Below are 18,365 nucleotides of genomic sequence, written 5' to 3' on the forward strand. Positions count from 1 at the left end.
AGAGTTTTAGAGTGTTTTGATATATGTCCTATTTGTGGTGGTCTGGTTGTTTATAGGAGACCTTTCAGAACTTCTTTCAGGGCAGGCTTGGTGATGGTTGCTTCCTTCAACTGTTGCTTGTCTGAGAAGGTTTTGATGCTTCCATCTAGTCTGAATGACAATATAGCAGGATATAGTATTCTTGGCTGAAAGCCTTTCTCATTGAGCACTCGATAAATATCTTGCCATTCTCTTCTGGCCTGTAGTGTTTGTATGGAGAAGTCTGCTGCTAATCTTATGGGTTTTCCTTTGTAGGTGACTCTTTGTTTTTCTCTTGCAGCCTTGAGGATCCTTTCTTTATCCTTGTTCCTTTCCATTCTAAGTATGACATGTCTTGGTGTCTTTAGGTCTGGGTTAATTCTGTTTGGGACCCTCTGGGCTTCTTGAATCTTTATGTCTTTGGTGTTGTCTAGACTAGAGAAATTTTCAGCTATTATGGCCTGGAGAATGCTTTCTTCCTCTCCTTCTCTTTCTTCCTCTGGTAAGCCAATAATGCGTATATTGTTTCTTTTGAAGTCATCCCATAGGACTCTGTTGTTGTTTTCAGCATCTCTTAATCTCTTTTTGAGGTCTCTTACTTCTTTTTTAGTTGTCTCTAATTCATCTTCCATCTTGCTAATTCTGTCTTCAGCCTCATAGATTCTATTCTCTCTGCCCTCTACTGCTTTCTGGAGTTCATCTATTTTGTTGCCCTGCTCTGATACTGTTTTAGCTTGTTCAGCTAGTTGCCTTCTTAGCTCAGAGATTTCAGCTTTCAGCTCTCTAATAACCATGAGATTATTAGAATTTTCTTCCATATTCTCATTTGTTGTTCCTGCAGTTCTGATTACAATTTTTTCAAATTCTTTACTCACTCCTGTTATTATTTCCTTAGCTAATGTTTGGATGTTGAACTCGTTGTTTTGTGCTTCACCCTCTGGAGGACTTTTAGCTGGACTCTTGTCCTGGTTCGAGTCCCCAATATTTTTTCTTGTTGTTTTAACCATTTTATATATTATGTTATGAGTTCCCTTTATTAGTACTTTTCAAATTATTGATCACTATTGCCTGGATTGACTTATGTCTAAGTAATTTAATTAAAGGGTTTACCGTGGTGGAAGTTAACAGTTTTTTTTCAATCCCTGAGTTGGAGCTCAGTGGTGTAAAAGCCTCTTTTTTTTCTTCCCTGTAGGCTATGGGTGCCTGAGGGCTTTTAAACTATCAATAGGCTTCTTCGCTTAATCACTGACTCCTGACCAAGAGATAAAGCAGGGTGTGGCAGAGATAATCCAGTGGTTATGCAAAGAGACTTTCACAGCCCCTCAGCTATGCCAAGGAGGTATAGGTCTTCTCCTGAGTTTCCCGGTTAGATCTCTATACCCTGGTGTCCCTCCCTGTTGCTGCTCCAGATTCTGAGGGTAGTAGCAATGGAGACTCAGAGTTGCACTTGGTGAGTCTCTGGGGAGTCCTTTCCTCCCTTCAGCTGTCCCCTTGCTGTGGAGCAGACTGGAGGTGGTGTCTCCACTGATAAACTGCTGAATGTTAGCAGTCACTTAATCTCTCCTTAGGCCCCTCTCTCCTCTCTGTCACCTGCCACGCGTGTTTGTACTCACGGGTGATTTACTGGGTTCCTGTGGTCATTCTAGTCCTGTCTTGTTTCGGTCCGGGTGGTCTCCTTTGGTATTCCTAGTTGATCCGGGAGAGGAGAGGAGAGGAGAAAGCGATCTGCTGCTTGTAGCTCCGCCTCCGGAAGTCGAATCTTTTTTTTTTTTTTTTTTAATTTTTATTTATAAAAAGGAAACACTGAAAAAAACCATAGGATAAGAGGGGCATAACTCCACACAACTCCCACCACCAGACCTCCATATCCCATCCCCTGCCTGATAGCTTTCCTATTCTTTAACCCTCTGGGAGTATGGACCCAGGGCCATTATGGGGTGCAGAAGATGAAAGGTCTGACGTCTGTAATTGCTTCCCTCTGAATATGGGCATTGGCAGGTCGATCCATACTCCCAGCCTGTCTCTCTCTTTCCCTAGTGGGGCAGGGCTCTGGGGAAGCAGGGCTCTGGGACACATTGTGGAGTCGTCTGCCCAGGGAAATCAAGTTGGTATCATGGTAGCATCTGGAACTTGGTGGCTGAAAAAAGAGTTAACATATAAAGCCAAACATATTGTTGACTAATCATGAACCTAAAGGCCGGAATATTGCAGTTGAAGATTTGGGGTCTCCGATTTGAAGATAGCTAGTAGGCCTATTTTAGTTATATTCCCAAGAGCCCATGACTATGCTAGTTTTTCCTGAGCCTGATGCCTGATATGCAGGTGGACCCAAGTTGTTGTATGGGGAGATGATGTCATGACTGGAAAAAGGACCAGAAAACTGGATCAGGGAAGAGAGTAGCTCCCAAATATGGGAAAGGGTTATAAATATTTTTGACTGTAAACCCCATCAATCTGATCTGATCTGGGGCCCATATTCAGCTTAGGAGCCTATGTAACCTCTGCATCCCTGTAGGTCTGAACTTGCATTCTGTGGTCATAAGTAGGAATGTTCCAAGCTGCCCTGATTTCAGGACTCATCTTCCTCAGGTGGTAGATAGAGTATGTTATCCAACCTCCCTTCAGAGGATGGAACATTCTCTACCTTTGCTGATCCACTTTGAGGGCAAGGTCCTCTGGAGGTCCACAAAGGGGTCCACTGTATTGTTCCTGATGGAGATGACCAGTGACAATGGAGAAAGGGATCTATTCGAGGTCTAGGCCCATCAAATATGCCAGGCTAGCTTCGAGGCCGGGAGACAGATGACCAAGGACTCATGGCTGAACTGGAAATGCTGTTCAATCTTTATTGATGAGCAGGAATGCAGTGCAATCTATCTAATCTCCCTTCATGAGAAAATCCTGTCCTTTATATCTCCTGAGGTGGAAGTGTCAGGTCGGAAGAGGAAGTACGTAGGATAGGGGGTGGGGAGAAGGAAAAAGCGTGCACGCTCGGAAGTATCAAGCTTGCATCCAACCAGTGGGGATTAAACCAATGCTCTGTAGGCAGGGCGGGTCTCAGGTAAAGCAGTGCTTATGTAAATAGACCACAGCGTTAAGCAGTGCAAGCGAACCTAACGTGATGATGATCAAAACAGAAGTGGTCTTAGAAGCAGAATTAGAAGCAGACCAACAGTATCTGTGTCGGAATCCCAGGACTCCCCGACTAGGGCCCCAGCTGATGGTGTGGCCTGATAGGGACTAAAGAGTCATCATTAAAGTATGCCAGTATCTTTCCCTTATTCAGATCAGCTGATTTTATAATATGCCTAGAAATTAGCAAGAGGTGCCCACAAGTCCAGCAGTCAGCATTTATTAAGCAGTTACTGGGTTTTTAAAACATAAATTTATTAGGGAATAATGATTTACAAGACAGTTATTATTACTATTATGTTTTTCAAAAGAAATCTCTCTTTTTTTTTTTAAGGAATGCAAGGAAATGATCTTTGTCTGTGTCTGAGATGTGACCCAGAGTCGTCTGTTCGGGTAGCAGAAGCATCGAACCACAAATTAGCTTGTTAAAAGGGCAAACACTCCAAATACATCAGAATTTTCTTATTGGGAGGCATTGCTCCTAAAAAATTCAAAGCAATAAGTAGAATAAAGATGAGAGCCTGCTGAAAATTTTCTTTGCTAAATATTATTTGTAGAAAACTGAACTGCAGATTACTTTAGGAACATCTAGGAATAGATTTAGCATGCACTTAAGGCCCACCTTGCTTAGGGCTAAGAGGAATTAGAGAGGGAATAAACCATACAGAAGAGATTTTTTTTTTTTTTCTCCTTTTATGGGCCCTTGATCTAATGCCACTAGAGAAATTTGTATTGGTGAGTGAATCCTCCTATCAATTCTACAATGGAGATAAGAGCCTTTTTGTAGTCTTCTTAGGTGAATTTGTGGTAAAACATGAAGGGATAGATTAATTTAGAAACTTCTAGGACTATATTCCTTTTCTTAAAAATTCTGAATGGTTCCCTGTTGCCTACAAGATAAAAAAATCTAAGTTTCTGGCTTAGCACTTGAGAACCTTGGTAATTTATTCCAAAAGCTTATCTTTGTAGTTTCATAACATTATCAATGCATTCTGGCCTCAGTTACATGGAACCCACAAAAGGCTCTTGAAAGCACTGTGCTTGTAGGCAATGCTATTCTTCTCTTACGCTGTTCTCTGCACTGGATAGTTGTCCTTGACCTCTGCTAGTGCCTTCCCTCTTTCTACCTTTAAGACCTTTCTCAAATGTTATCTCAAACGGAGTCCCTGAGCACTCCCTAGTCTCTGCTGGTTTATTTCTTTTTAAGTATTCAACTGTGGTCAGGTTGGTTGGTTGGCTTCTGTTTCTGTATATAATCTGTATGTAGGCTATGAACCCTTTATAAGAGAAACTTTTGCTAGTGTCCTGCTTAGTTAGTGTAGGGACAAAGACACAAAGAGTTTCAAGGAGTTTGTATTCTCAGTGTTTTGGCAGCAAGAACCTGTTATGTCTAAACCCACCCAAGGTTATATGGAAGACGCTCCTCACACTCCCATCCTTGCTCTCATGACTTATAAACAACATAGCCACAGTGCCACCTGTTGGCTGAGCAGCAGAAACCATGCTTAGCCAAAACATGGGAAAAATTCAACTGTTCTAACTTGAAAAGATCTTAAAAAAAAAAAAAAATCTCTTGAGGGAGTGTGTGTGTGGTGGGGGAGGTTAGCACAGCGGGTTAAGTGCACGTGTTGCAAAGTGCAAGGACCAGGATAAAGATACCGGTTCTAGCCTTCGGCTCCCCACCTGCAGGGGCGTCACTTCGACAAGCGGTGAAGCACGTCTGCAGGTGTCTATCTTTCTCTCCCTCTCTCTGTTTCCCCCTCCTCTCTCCATTTCTCTCTGTCCTGTCTAACAATGATGACATCAGTAACAACAACAATAATAACTACAACAACAATAAAACACAAGGGCAACAAAAGGGAAAATAAGTATAAAATTAAAAAAAATTTTTGAGTTTGAATTCAGAAAGCTTAACTCTGAAAAGGAATAAAAAAATGGAAAGAGTAATTTAAAAAATGAGCACTAAATTAAAGAAACTCAAGGTGTTATATAAAAGAGAAAAATGGTATTTAAAAAGACAGAGCCCCACCTACTGGGGGAAGCTTCACAAGATGTGAAACAAATGCTGTAGGTTTCTCAACTGATTTCTCTCTCCCTTTCTCTCTCCCTCTTCTCTCAGTTTCTGTGTCTCTTTCAAAAATAAATAAATAAATAAATAAATAAAATTAAAACAAAGACATAGAGTAATGTTTATGCATGTAAATGTCCTATATACGAGTCTATATAATTTATATATAAGTATATATACATATATCTAAAAGAATCTTTTAAAACTATTCTTACCCCCCCCCCTTTTTCTCTTTTACTTCTAGGGTTATCTCACTGGGGCTTGGTGCTGGCACTATGAATCCACTGCTCTTGGTGGCAATTTTTCCCATTTTATTGGATAGGACACAGAGAAATTGAGAGAGGAGGGAGAGATAAGGAGGGAGAGAGAAGGACAGACACCTGCAGACCTGCTTCACAGCTTGTGAAGTGTCCCTGCTGCAGGTGAGGAGCCGGGGGTTTGAACCCTCGTGGGTCCTTGAGCTTAGTACTATGTGCGCTTAACTAGGGGCCACAGCCCGACCTCCCTTCCCCCCCCACCCCTTTTTAAAAAGCTCTCTCATATTTCTATGACTTGTGTTTCTGAGTCTGTTTTTTATTGTGTATCATTACATTGTTGAGAGTTAAATGTAGCTTTTTTTTTTTTTTTTTCTTCTTCTTCTTCTTCTTTGTGGTACTTTTTCCAGTAATTCTTGCAAGGCAGGTCTGGTAATGGTAAACTCCTTTAGTTTTTGTGTATTTGTTATTGTTTTTATTGTTCCTTGATATTGAATGATAATCTTGCAGGGTGAAGCTTGCATCGCTGGAGGTTGTTCTCTCTTAATACTTTCAGTATGCCATTTCACTACCTGCTGACCTCCATGTTTCCTATTGAAAAGTTTGATTCAAGTCTGACTGCTGTATTTATAAATAACTTTCTTCCTTCCCCTGGTAGCTTGTAAAGTTTTTTTTCTTTGTTTTTGACTTTTGATAATTTCATAATGATATGTCTTGGTATAGGCCTACTTGGGTTTAGGATTTGAGAGTTCTCTCTGTTTTCAGAACATCTGTTTTTTTGAAATAAATTTTCTTTAACATTTCTTTTATGATCTTTATTTATTGGATAAAGATAGTCAGAAATCAAGAGAGTAGGGATACACACACACACACAGAGAGAGAGAGAGAGGGAGAGAGAGAGAGAGAGAGAGAGAGATGCAACACTGCTTCACTCACAAAGATTTCCCCTTGCAGGTAGGGCCTAGGGACTTGAACCTAGGTCCTTGCACATTGTAACATGTATACTCAACCAGGAATGCCAACACCTGGCTCCCTTTCTAAACATCTATATCCAAAATCCAAGAGGTGGAAAAATTTCTGCTATTATTTCTTTGAATGTAGTTTCTACTCCATTCTTTCTCTCTTCTTCTGAGACACCTTTAATTCTCACATTTTCTTTTCTAATGGAGTTTTTAATTTCTCAAAGAAGTTGCTTCATTTTCCCTAGATCTTTTTTTTTTTTTTTTCCCCATCAAAGAGGGTAGTTATTTTGACTTCTATTTCTGGTACTCTCTCTTCTGCATGGGTGAGCCTATTTCCTTGATGCTACTTAAGGCTGGAATGCATTCAAAGTGTCCTTCTCACTCTGTAGCTCTGTTTTTATTTTCTTATCATGTGATTCTTTGAAGACATAGATTTCTTTCTTAATCATCTCTTTATATTAAATTGAGAGCTTTGCATCTCTTTACACTTCCTGACTATATCTGTCTATCTTTTTTTCTCCCCCCCCCCTTTTTTTTTGCCACCAGGGTTATTGCTGGGGCTCAGTGCCAGAACTATGAACTCACTGCTCCTGGCAGCCATTGTTTTCATTTTTCCCTCTTTCTATTTTAGTTGACAGGATAGAGAGAAATTGAGAGAGTAGGGGATATAGAATGGGAGAGAGAGAAAGATAGACACCTGCAGACCTATTTATTTCACCACTTGTGAAGCTCTTTTCCCCCCCACCCCCACCCCCCGCAGATGGGAGCAGGGGCTGGAACTCTGATCCTTGTGCTTGGTAATATGTGCTCTTAACCAGGTGCACCACCACCTGCCCCCTCCTTTCTCTTCTCTTTTCTTCTCCCCTGCCCTCTTCCTCCCTCCCCTCCTCTCTCTTCCATTTCCCTCCTTTCCCCTCCCCTCTATTCCTATCCTCTTCTCTCCTTTTCTCTTTTTCTTTTTTATTTCCTTTTTCACCAGAGCACTACTCAGCTTTGGTTTATGGTGGTATGGGGGGGTGGTGGTGGTGGTGCTGAACCTGGGACTTTTGAGCCTCAGGAATGAAAGTTTCTGTGCATAAACTTTATGCTAGCTACCCCATTCTTCTTGCTTCCTTTCTATTACCACCTGGATTGTCCTTTCTCTTTTTTCCTTTTATTTGACATTTTTCTTTTTTTCCTTTTATTTGATAGAGAAAAACTGACAGAGGAGGAGAAGATAGAGAGGGAAAGAAAGAGACACCTGCAGTACTGCTTCACTGCTTTCAAAATTTTCCCCTGCAGATGGGGACCAGGGTTTGAACCTGGGTTCTTATACATGGTAACATGCACACTCAACCAACTGGGTGTACCACCACCCACCCCTGACAGTCTTTTTCTTAAATTCTTTCTCTGAATCTGCATAAATGTTTGGGTTCTGTATTGGTTTTCCAGAACCTACAATTTCCTAGTTTTAACCATCTGTTCTCCATCGCTGGGGAGCCCGAGACGACCCGAACTGCCCCTGCGGCTACAGACAGACTATGACCCACATAGTCAACGACTGCCACCTCTCCAGATTCAAAGGAGGTCTCGAAACTTTACATCAGGCTCAACCTGACGCTGTTGACTGGCTACGGAAGAAGGGCAAACACTAGAAGAAGAACCATCTGTTCTGGTTATTGTTGTTTGTCAGCAGGTGGTACTGGGTTTTGCTTTGTATGTGAGTTGGGGTGGTGGAGGAGGAGTTTTAAAGAAGTGACATTATGGTGCCTGATGTTCCTTAAACAGAGGCCTGGTCTGTGGTGGGGAAGGGAGGGATCCTAGATCTTCTTTTCCCTTCATTGTCAGAAAATGGAAACTCTACTGTGAGGTTAAAGTCAGGTTTCATACCTGCAGGGCAATCTGACCCCATTCACCAGGGTTTCTATGGCAGTTGTGACACCTTAGAATTTGGTTGATGGGGTGCAGGTGGTGATGCACATGTTACCATATATAAAGATCCAGGTTTGAGCCCCTGCTACCTGCCTGCAGGGAGAGGCTTTATAAGCAGCAAAGCAGGTCTGCAGGTGTCTTTTTCTCTCCCTTTCTACCTCCCTCTCATCTCTCAATTTATGTCTTATCAAATAGAAAATACAAAGAAAAAATATAAAGGAAAACATAACCTCTTGGAGTGGTGGATTTGTCGTGCTGGCACTGAACTCCAGTGATAACCCTGGTGGGCAACTAAAATAAACAAACAAACGAATGAATGAATGAATGAATGAATGAATTTGGTTGACTTCCCAGCTGCCACTAGGGTACAAGTTTAGTTCCCTGGTTCACTAGGATGGACCCTTGTGGCTTCAACAGCTCTTTACAGATGTCCCAAGCTCTTCCCCTTAAGCTCTCTGGCTCCTGAAAGGTTCTGTGAGAATCCTTGAAACCCACCATATGGAATTGAGGCAATTGCAGATATGGCAATCACTGTGCTGTGTTTCCACTTGAGTCTTTTTCTCCTTTCCCTCCTGTGCCTACTGTCTATGCATAGTTACCAACTTTCAGACAGTGATTTTTTTTTTTTTAACCAGGAATTTCAATTGTGCTTTGATGAAATTTATTGAGGTAGTTTGTTTCTTTTCTTAGGAAGATCACACTTCCATGCCCAGGTTGCCATAACTTCATCCTGAAAGCTAATAAATGAATCTTAAAAAAAAAAAAAAGAAAAGTAGCGCAGTGCGTTAAGCGCACGTGGCGCAAAGTGGAAGGACCAGCGGAAGGATCCTGGTTTGAGCTTCCGGCTCCCCACCTGCAGGGGAGTCGCTTCACAGGTGGTGAAACAGGTCCGCAGGTGTCTGTCTTTCTCTCCCCCTCTCTGTCTTCCCCTCCTCTCTCCATTTCTCTCTGTCCTATCCTGTTGGTATGCATGAGACCCCTTCTGTTTCATTTGGTTTAAATCCCCCCTGCTTAACACTATTCTATTTACATAACCACTTCATTCTATTTACATAACCACTGTTAACAAGTTCCACCCTCCCTCCAGGGCATTTGTGGTTCAGTGATAGGATTCTCGCCTGCTCTGCCCCCTCTTTGTCACACTCTGATTTTCACCAGTCACTTTTCTCTCCACCCTCTCTATGTCACATCCTGTTTCCACCTTACTTCGCAAGTATATATAAAGACAGCATTGTGAGTTTTACAGTACCTTTAGTTTAGCTCAGCTCGGCTTAGATTGCGCTGCGTCCTGCATGAATAAAGAGATACTGCCTACAGCTCAACCATGAGTCCCAGGTCATCTGTTACCCGCCCGTGAAGCCAGCCCATTGAAAACAACATAACCTATCGAAAACAACACTATCCAACAACAAGACATCATCAACAACAATAATAACCACGACAGGGCTATAACAACAAGGGCAACAAAAGGGAAAATAAATAAATACAAAAAAAAAATTAAAAAAAGAGACAGACATGGGGATCTTAGATAATATTTTCCATTATCATTTTAAAAGGCTTCTTTTGTTTTTAGGGGACTTTTAGACTCATTTATGAGCATTTGTGTGACCTTTTGCTTTTCATGTGGTAAAAAAAAAAAAGGAATACAGCTCTTCAGGTGACAGCTCTTTGTTATAAGCAGAAGACAAACTACATATAACATTACTTTGAATAAAGTACATCATAAAAGACTGACTTTTATTTTGAGGTCTCAAAACTTAGAAATATGAAAAACCATTTAATTAGACAATGAGAAGCTCTAGCTCCTTTGCCAATAGTCAATAACTTAAATCCCTCTGCATCAAGCAACAGATCAGTCCCTTGTTTAACCAGCATTTTAGGAAGGATTAGTTCCGTAATGAATCGCTGCAAATTTGCCTTCAATTTTCTTCATGTTGGTGACATCCTTGCAGATGTATATCCACATTTTCTTCTCAGTGGGAAGGCGTATTTGACATTTCAAAGACTACAAAATAAGATCTAGAAAACAAACACTGCTGTAGTAATTTTGATGGTTGATCATCTGTTTAATGTAATGTCAATTAACTTCCAGACTGTAAATTAAGGTGACTTGATTTGTTATCAATTTTCAGTACTTTTTTGTATCCTGAACAAAAAGACAGAAGAAAAACCCTAAAACATCGAGGGGGGGATGAAGCACTAAGGTGGATTTTTATCTTTTTGGGAGGAATTGGCAGGTATTTTCCAGGGCCTAAATACAGGTTGTATTTATTTATTTTTTAATATTTATTTTATTTATTATTGGATAGAGACAGAGAGAAATTGAGAGGGAAGGGGGAGATAGAGAGGGAGAAAGAGAGACACCTGCAGCACTGCTTCACCACTTCTGAAGCTTTTCCCCTGCAGGTGGGGACCAGGGAGCTTGGGTCCTTCTTGTGCACTGTAATGTGAGTCCTTAGCCAGGCACACCACCACCTGTCCTCCTGGTTTATTTTAAGACACAAAAGGCATTTTATTTTAAATTTATTTTTTAAATTTCTTTATTGGGGAATTACTGTTTTACATTCGACAGTAAATACAATAGTTTGTACATGCATAACATTTCCCAGTTTTCCATATAGCAATAAACCTCCACTAGGTCCTCTGTCATCCTTTTTGGACCTTTATTCTCCCCCACCTCCCCCCAGTCACCCAAGAGTCTTTTACTTTGGTGCAATATGTCAATTCCAGTTCAGGTTCTACTTGTGTTTTCTCTTTTACTCTTGTTTTTCAACTTCTGCCTGAGAGTGAGATCATCCCATATTCATCCTTCTGTTTCTGACTTATTTCACTTAACATGAATTTTTCTTTTTTTTTTCTTTTTTTTTTAAAGGATGTTTTTTAAAGTATTTATTTATTCCCTTTTGTTACCCTTATTGTATTTTTTTTATTGTTGTAGCTATTACTGATGTCATTGTTGTTGGATAGGACAGAGAGAAATGGAGAGACAAGGGGAAGACAGAGAGGGGGAGAGAAAGATAGACACCTGCAGACCTGCTTCACCGCTTGTGAAGCAACTCCCCTGCAGGTGGGGAGCCGGGGCTCGAACCAGGATCCTTACGCCGGTCCTTGCGCTTTGCACCACCTGGGCTAAACCCGCTGTGCTACTGCCCGACTCCCATGAATTTTTCAAGGTCCATCCAAGATCGGCTGAAAACGGGGAAGTCACTGTTTTAAATGGTTGAGTAGTATTCCATTGTGTATATATACCACAACTTGCTCAGCCACTCATCTGTTGTTGGACACCTGGGTTGATTCCAGGTTTTGGCTATTAAAAGTTGTGCTACTAAGAACATGTGTACACAGATGTTTTTGGATGGGTGTGCTGGGTTCCTTAGGATATATCCCTAGGAGAGGAATTGCAGGATCAAAGGGTAAGTCTATTTCTAGCCTTCTGAGAGTTCTCCAGACTGTTCTCCACAGAGGTTGGACCAATTGACATTCCCACCAGCAGTGCAGGAGGGTTCCTTTGAGCTCACAACCTCTCCAGGTTTTGCTGCTGTTACCTTTTCTGATGTATGACATTCTCACAGGAGTGAAGTGGTATCTCACTGTTGTCTTTATTTGCATTTCTCTGACAATCAGAGACTTGGAGCATTTTTCCATATGTTTCTCGGCCTTTTGGATCTCTTCTGTCCATGTCCTCCCCCCACTTTTGGATGGGGTTATTTGTTTTCTTGTTGTTGAGTTTGTCAAGATCTTTATATATTTTGGTTATTAGCCTCTTGCCTGATGTATGGCATGTAAAGAGATCTTCTCCCATTCTGTGAGGGGTCTCTTGGTTTGGGTAGTGGTTTCTTTTTTTTTTTTTTTTTTTTATTTTTTATTTATTTTTTTTTTATTTATTTTTTTTTTGTTCAAATTCTCCATGGAGAATTTTATTTATTTATTTATTTATTTATATTCTTCTTGCATAAGGGTAGTGGTTTCTTTTGCTGTGCAGAAGCTTTTTAATTTGATGTAGTTCCATAAATTTATGCTTGTCTAAGTCATCTTTGTAATTGGATTCGTTTCATTGAAGATGTCTTTAAAATTTATGTGGAAAAGAGTTCTGCCAATATTTTCCTTTAAGTATCTTATAGTTTCTAGTCTAACATCCAAGTCCTTGATCCACTTGGAATTTAATTTTGTATTTGGTGAAGTATAGTGGTTCAGTTTCATTCTTCTGCATGTTTCAACCCATTTTTTTCCAACACCATTTGTTGAAGAGATTCTGCTTTCCCCATTTAATAGTCTGGGAACATTTGTCAAAGATCAGATGTCCATAGGTGTGGGGGCTTACTTCTGGGTTCTCAATTCTATTCCGCTGGTCAGTGTGTATATTCATGTTCCAGTACCAAGCAGTTTTGATTACAATGGCCCTATAATACAATTTGAGATCTGGGAGTGTGATACCTCCAGTTATGTTCTTTTTTCTCAAGACTGTTTTGGCAATTCTAGGTCTTTTAAACTGATTCCAGATAAACATTTGTAGCATTTGTTCTATTTTCCTAAAAAATGTGGTTGTGATTTTGATGGGGATAGCATTAAATTTGTATATGACTCTGGGTAGTATATTCATTTTGATGATGTTAATTCTTCTAACTCATGAACATGGAATATCTTTCCACTTCTTTGTGTCTTATTTGATATCCTTGAGTATGGACTCATAATTTTCAGTATACAAGTCTTTCACTTCTTCGGTTGGGTTTATTCCTAGATATTTTATTGTTTTTGTTGCTATAGTAAAAGGAATTGATTTTTGGATTTTATGTTATTCTAACTTAGTGTTTGCATAGAGTAATGCCACTGACTTTTGAATGTTAATTTTGTAGCCTGACACCTTACTGTATTGCCTGATGATTTCCAAAAGCTTCTTGCTGTATTCCTTAGGTGTTTTTCTATGTATACTATCATGCCATCTGCAAATAGGGAGAGTTTGAATTATTCTCTTCCAATCTGTATGCCTTTAATTCCTTGCTCCTGCCTGATTGCTATGGCAAGAACTTCCAATACTATGTTGAATAATAATGGTGATAGTGGGCAGCCCTGTCTAGTACCTGATCTGAGGGGAAATGCTTGCAGTTTTTCACCATTCAGTATGATGTTGGCTGTAGGTTTGCTATATATAGACTCCACTGTCTTCAGGAATTTTCCATCTATTCCCATTTTTTGTAGTGTTTTGATCATAAAGAGATATTGTATTTTGTCAAAGGCTTTCTCTGTATCTATTGATATGACCATGTGGTTTTTGATCTTGTTTTTATTGATGTCGTGGATCACGTTGATTGATTTACGTATATGAAACCAATCTTCCATGCCTGGGATAAACCCCACTTGGTCATGATGAACAATCTTTTTAATATACTGCTGTATCCATTTGGCTAGAATTTTGTTCAATATTTTAGCATCTATGTTCATCAGAGATATTGGTCTGTAGTTTTCTTTTTTGATTGTGTCCCTGTCTGCTTTTGGTATCAAAGTGATGTTGGCCTCATAGAAGCTGGAAGGGAGTATTCCAGTGTCTTCAATCTTCTGGAAGACTTTAAAAATAGAGGTATTAGTTCTTCTCTGAAGGTTTTGTAGAATTCATTTGTAAAACCATCTGGTCTAGGATTTTTATTCTTGGGAAGGTTTTTGATAACTGTTTCAATTTCATTAGCTGTGATGGGCCGGTTCATGTTATCTAGTTCCTCATTATTTAATTCTAGAAGTTTGTAGGTATCTAGGAAATTATCCATTTCTTCCAGGTTCTCTAGCTTGGTGGCATATAGTTGTTCATAGAAGCTTTGCATGATATGTTGAATTTCTGCGGTGTCTGTTGTAATATCTCCTCTTTCATTTATGATCCAATTTATATGGGTCTTCACCCTTTTTTGTTCTGTGAGTCTTGCTAAAGGTTTGTCTATTTTGTTCACTCTTTCAAAGAACCAACATTTACTTCCGTTGATCTTTTGTATGGTTTTCTTATTTTCATTGTTATTTATTTCTGCCCTATCTTTAGTTATTTCTGTCCTTTTGGTTGCTTTAGGTTTCTTTTGTTTTTCTTCTTCTAGGTCTTTAAGATGTGCAATCAGGCTGTTTATTTGTACTTTTTCTTGTTTCCCAATGTGTGCTTGTATGGCTATGAACTTTCCTCTCAGTACTGCCTTAACTGTGTCCCAAATATTTTGATTGCACATGTCTTCATTTTCATTTAAATCTTGAAACATTTTGATTGCTTACTTTATTTGCTCTTTGACCCAGTAGTTGTTAACAGTAGTGTATTGTTGAGCTTCCACATTTTGGGACTATTACTAATCTTTTATTGATTGTTAAGTGTTAGTTTAATTCCACTGTGGTCTGAGAAGATGCTTGGGATGATTTCAATGCTCTTGAAATTTCTGATACTGTCTTTGTGTCCTAACATATGATCTATCCTTGTGAATGACCCATGTGGACTTCAGTAGAATGTGTATTCCAGTTTCCTGGGATGAATGACTCTGAAGATGTCCAATAGTTCTTGTTTATCTGTCTCCTCATTTAGCTCCCTCATGTCTTTATTGATTTTCTGTCTGGATGATCTGTCAAATTGAGAAAATGGGGTGCTGAAGTCCCTTACTATGACTGTGTTGCTGTTAATATATTGCTATAGCTCTTTCAGTAGATGTTTGATGTAGTTATATGGCTTCTCACTGGGTGCATAGATGTTAATAATTGTTAACTTCTCTTGATTGACTGATCCTCTGAGCATTAAGTAATGTCCATCCCTATCTTTAAAATTTTTATTTATTTTAAAGTTCATTGTGTCAGGTATGAGAATAGCTGTTCCTGCCCTTTTTTGTGGGCACTGGCTTGTATGATAGTTTTCCATCCTTTCACTTTGAGTCTTTGTTTGTCTTGTTGATTTAGGTGGGTTTCCTGTAGACAGTACATTGTTGGGTTGTGTTTTCTGATCCATCTTCCTACTCTGTGCCTTTTAATAGGTTAATTCAGGCCATTGACATTTATTGGTATCAAAGATTGAAGATATTTTAATACCATTCTTGTAGATTTTTAGAATGTTTTGATATATGGCCTATTTATGGTGGTCTGACTGTTTACAGGAGACCTTTCAGAACTTTTTTCAAGGTAGGCTTTTTGATAGTTGATTCTTTCAACTGTTGCTTGTCTGAGAAGTTTTTGATGCCTCCATCTAGTCTGAATGACAGTCTAGGAAAGGGGCAGAGAAAGGCAAAATGGGACTGGAAAGGTAGGAACTTCCTTAGCAACTGTTGCAAGGGTTTTAACTGGTAGGATTAATAATACCCTGCAGGCAGGGAAGGTCTTGAGGGTAGAAAGAAGATAGATCAAAGGAATGGAATGGGTGGGGATCTTTCAGGCAAAATAATGATTATGTAGATAGGCCATAGTATCAGGAAAGCAGGGTGGAGCCAGGGGAGCTGGCTCAATGTTTTAAGGAATGCCAGGCTCCTGGAGGCAGAAAAATTCCAGGTGCTTTGTGATGCTCCTCACAATTTCCTGAAAGTCTGGCTTCTGTAATTGATTCCCTGCTGTACATGGGTGTGTTGGCAGGTCAATCCATACTCCCAGCCTGTCTCTCTTCCTAGTGGGGCTGGGTTCTGGGGAAGTGGGGCTCCAGGATACATTGGTGGAGTCATCTGTCCAGGGAAGTCTGGTTGGCATCATGTTAGCATCTGGAACCTGGTGGCTGAAAAAAAGTCAACATATAGAGCCAAACAAATTATTGACTAATCATGAACCTAAAGGCTGGAATAGTTCATATGAAGAGTTGGGGGATCTCTATTTTGTAGATAGCTAGTAGGCCTATTTTAGTTATATTCCAAAGAGCCCATGACTATACTAGTTTTTTTTTTTTTTTTAATGATGTTACTGATTTATAAAAAAAAATCTTTATATGTACTCTTATAAAAATAGTGTTTGGTGAGTTTTGTACTTACATGACATTATTTTTGTTAAAAGTTTGCTTTTTTTTTTTTTTTTTTCCTGCGACTGGCTTGGTATATTGCACCAAAGCAGAGGACTCTGGGGAAGGAAGACTGGGAGGGGGCATTGGAGTGGGGGCTTTGAGGTCCTGCTAGATGATGATGGAAAAGGAACTAGATTTGGGGGTGAGAGTATTTTGCTATTTTAAAAATAGGAAAAGCTCTTTTTGTGGGTTAACAAAAGTAGCAGATTAGGGTCTTAAAAATTGCAGTAGAGAAAATAGGCTAGAGAGAAAAGACTAGCCAGTCATGTGGTATGAGTCAGGAGTCTTTAAATGCTGTTAAACAGAATTCAGCTTCCATGATGCCTGTGTCCTGGGAGCTACAATAGTGAGAGACAGGAACCAAGGGCAGAAGCAGGAGAGAGCAAAAAAAGGCAAAATGGGATGTATTTCTGCCAGACCTTCCCTTAAATAATCTCCAGTTCTCACAGTCCCTCATGAGTTTATATCCTATTCTGCAGTCTGTCCTATGCTGATGACCTCAGCCTTATGCTAATTACGTACACAAGGCTATGCACACTTCCTCTTATTTACAGTCAACAAGGCATAACATATTCTAAACATTTTGAGGATACCTATCATGGAGAGATGAGAAATTATGTCCATGCAACAATAGCTGTACTGTAAGCCAGTAACCTCTCCATAACAACTTTTTCTAATTGAATATTTTAATGTCATAGAGACATAGTTTTAGAATTAAGGTTACTGTTTTTTCAATATTGGTAATGTAAAAAACTTACTTTAAATATAGATTATTTCATGTCCATGAAATTCCAGATTTAAAAACCAAAGATGTATATATAAAAATCTTGTGTGACAAGAATCTAAAAAGTACTAGTAATTCTTAATTCCACTGGAACATCTCCATGATTGTTTCTGAGGTAATCATCACAATTATTGTCTTCTATGCTGTTCATTATAAGGATATGAATTTATAATCTAAGGGAATGGAAAAAAAAGGACAAAATGGTTGAAAAATAAAATTAATTAAAATTATCTTCTATCTTTATCAAAATAGAATTAATAATTTGAAATATCCAGGTTGGGGGGGCTGGATGGTGGTGTACCCATTTGAGTGTGTATGTTACAGTACACAAAGACCCAGGTGTAAGCCCCTAGTCCCTACTTGCAGGGAAAAGCTTCACAAGTGGTGAGGCAGTGCTACAGGTCTGTCATATATCTATCATCTATTTATCTATCTATCTCCCCTCTCAGTTTTTGTCTCTATCCAATACATAAATAAATAAATAAAATTTTAATTGAAGACTTTTAATTGAAGACTTACAATAAAACCACAAGTCTCTATCTTATTCTTTCCTACTCCACAGTCCTACTCCCCAGAAACAACTTCCTGTTCACTGTATAGAAAACTGTATTCTAGACAGTGTACATTGTATACTGCTACTTAGCTGATTCATAAATATTTGAAATATCTGTTCACTTGCTAAAATGGTAGACTAGGCTTTCACCCTCCATCAGTATGGTTATCTCACTTCCCTTCAATATAGTTTTGCCATAGTTTAAAATAAAAACATTTTAGTGCTCACATTATTCTGACAATATGAATTGTTCTTTTATGTTTATTTATTTCCTTTTTGTTGCCCTTGTTTTTATTGTTGTAGTTATTATTGTTGTTGATGTCATCGTTGTTGGACAGTACAGAGAGAAATGGAGAGAGGAGGGGAAGACAGAGAGGGGGAGAGAAAGACAGATACCTGCAGACCTGCTTCACCACCTGTGAAGCAACTCCCCTGCACATGGGGAGCCCGGGACTTCAACCAGGATCCTCACACCGGTCTTTGTGCTTTGCGCCACGTGTGCTTAACCTGCTGTGCTACCGCCCGACTCCCATGAATTGTTTTTTTTATTTTTTTATTTTTATTTATTTATTTTTTTAAATATTTATTTTATTTATTTATTCCCTTTTGTTGCCCTTGTTGTTTTATTGTTGTAGTTATTGTTGTTGTCGTTGTTGGATAGGACAGAGAGAAATGGAGAGAGGAGGGGAAGACAGA

The sequence above is a fragment of the Erinaceus europaeus genome, chromosome 5 (genome assembly GCF_950295315.1).
Source record: "Erinaceus europaeus chromosome 5, mEriEur2.1, whole genome shotgun sequence".
In the NCBI taxonomy this organism is placed as follows: domain Eukaryota; kingdom Metazoa; phylum Chordata; class Mammalia; order Eulipotyphla; family Erinaceidae; genus Erinaceus; species Erinaceus europaeus.